The sequence below is a fragment of the Macaca fascicularis genome, chromosome 1 (assembly GCF_037993035.2).
Source record: "Macaca fascicularis isolate 582-1 chromosome 1, T2T-MFA8v1.1".
In the NCBI taxonomy this organism is placed as follows: domain Eukaryota; kingdom Metazoa; phylum Chordata; class Mammalia; order Primates; family Cercopithecidae; genus Macaca; species Macaca fascicularis.
Genome location: NC_088375.1, coordinates 196,026,273 through 196,028,809, shown reverse-complemented (window position 1 = coordinate 196,028,809; position 2,537 = coordinate 196,026,273). Strand labels below are relative to the sequence as shown.

Sequence of the window (2,537 nt, the reverse complement as noted above, 5' to 3'; positions counted from 1 at the left end):
GGATTGGATCAGAAAAACAAAAGAGAAGAAGGTATTCAGGACTTGGAGAACTGTACAAGCAATGGCATAGAAACAGGTATATGGAAGACTGAAGATCAGTGAGAAGTAGTCCAGTAGGCCGGGCGTGGTGGCTCACGCCTGTAATCCCAGCACTTTGGGAGGCCATGGCAGGTGGATCGCCTGAGCTCAGGAGTTCGAGACCAGCATGGGCAACATGGTGAAATCCCGTCTCTACTAAAAATACAAAGATTAGCCGGGCGTGGTGGCAGGCACCTGTAATCCCAGCTATTTGGGAGGCTGAGACAGGAGAATAGCATGAACCCTAGAGGTGGAGGTTGCAGTGAGCTGAGATCGCGCCACTGCACTCCAGCCTGGGCAACAAGAGTTAGACTCCGTCTCAAAAAAATTGGAAAAAAAAAAATATATATATATACAGGGCCGTGCGCGGTGGCTCACACCTGTAATCCCAGCACTTTGGGAGGCCGAGGTGGGCGGATCACAAGGTCAGGAGATGGAGACCATCCTGGCTAACACAGTGAAACCCCATCTCTACTAAAAATACAAAAAATTAGCTGAGCGTGGTGGCGGGCGCCTGTAGTCCCAGCTATTCGGGAGGCTAAGGCAGGAGAATGGCATGAACCCAGGAGGCGGAGCTTGCAGTGAGCTAAGAACGTGCCGCTGCACTCCAGCCTGGGCAACAGAGCGAGACTCCATCTAAAAAAAAAAAAAAGTTAGCTGGTTGTGGTGGCACGTGCCTGTAATTCCAACTACTGGAGAGTCTGAGGCACGAGAATCACTTGAACCCAGAAGGCAGAGGTTGCAGGGAGCTGAGATCACACCACTGCACTCCAACCTGGTGACAGAATGAGACTCTGTTTCAAAAAAAAAAAAAAAGAAGAAGTAGTCCAGAGCAACTTAGAGCAATGATTCTCAAATGCTAACCTATAGACTAGGGCTGGGGTGATTGTATCATAATCATATGAGAAATTTATTTTTAAAATAGATACAAATGTCTACTTCTGACCATGATAAGGTAACAAGAATAGGATTTGCTGTCTCACTTGAAAAAGCCAAAAGCACTGGACAACATATATGAAAGAATGGTCTTCAAGATACTACACCTCAGAAAACAAAACCAATAAACCCTTAGAGACAGGGAATCAGTTATTAATAGATGAGTTATCTGATTGCCCAGGTACTACCTTGAGGGAAATCACAGAATACAGTGCATGAAGCAGGAACCCAGGCAGATCTCAGCAACCTTTAAGTTGATGAGATGAAGTTTAGAGTCCAGATAGATCTGGACTGCTAGAGTTTATAAGACAGGGTACCAGAGAGCAGAAAGCTGCATACAGAAACCTCTAGAAAGGAGTATGCAAGGAAATTACCCAAGCCAAGGAAAGAACCACCAAAAATGAAGTGGGAAGACTACCTGTTGCTTACACAGCACCAGAGAGGCTAAGTAGCTTTCTGTACTGGAAAACTCTTGTTTCCACGCATCATAAGTCTGGGCATTGTATGACACGTAAGTTACACCTCAATCTTAAAATGTGTCAGGACAAAACCACACACTGCAGAGGGGCAGGGCTCCACCACCAGTTACTCACTTCCCTTGAAACAGAAGCTCAAGTATGAGTAGTGTTCTGTGGCTAAGCTTGCTTTCCCTCCTTTCTGACTTCTAGGAATGATCCTTGTTCTGAACAGGATTTGAGGTAATGTAGGAAACTGCTCTCAATACAGAATTTTTAACTTGATTAAAAAATTGGAAAGAAGGGAAATCAGAGTAAGAAAATCAAGTGTGATCAGTATGAAGTTAGCATACAAAGGAAGTGCAGCAAGGCCCAGGCACCCGCTGAGAAGGGACTCAGGCGACAGCCAGAGGGGGGCCAGGCAATCAGGGGCATGTCACTAAGGTCAAAGGTGGGGCAGACCTTGGTCCCCTGCCCCCGTGGCCACCTTACCCAGGCCACCCCAATAGCGTGAACTGTCCTACAAGGTCACCATACCTAGGGAAGATGGGGGGCGGTTTCTCAATGCTGGTGTTTGGTGAGCCCAAGAGTGCTCAGACTTTACTGTCCTCCCTAACAGGCATCTGGGGCACAGGGATGCTGACCCTTGAACTCCTAACTGGGATTGGAATTCAGGTCCCTTGGGAACACTGGGCACCTAGGGACATGAGGGCAGGACTGGCCACAGCCAGGTTTCCCTTAGAAACAGACTGGTTGAATTAATGAACTGAACAAATGAACCGATGTGTTTTGCCCCAAAGAAAAATGAGCTTTGTCCTGGGTGGAGTGATTGCCTTTGAAAAGCCATCAAGGCCACCTGCCAACAGCCGAGAGCTGAGCTGCTGTGTTCCTGGCTGACTCTGGCCCTTCCAGTCCTCCTCTGGGTCTGCCCCAGTCCTGCAAGCTCATGGCCAGGGTGATAATGATGGCAGCAACACCATGGTCCTCGCTGCTCTTCCTGGGGCAGGAGGGCCCCAAGGACTGATAAGCCAAATCCAGGGCTGCCCTCCACTGCTTTTCTGCCCTGCG

At 48.4% G+C, this 2,537-nt stretch overlaps 1 protein-coding gene across 3 annotated transcripts in view; it reads right to left on the bottom strand.

Annotated features, from left to right (window-relative positions):
* The window catches only part of RHBDL2 (rhomboid like 2), a 58,495-nt gene that overhangs the window by 12,340 nt on the left and 43,618 nt on the right, over positions 1 to 2,537 (bottom strand). The window lies entirely within an intron of this gene.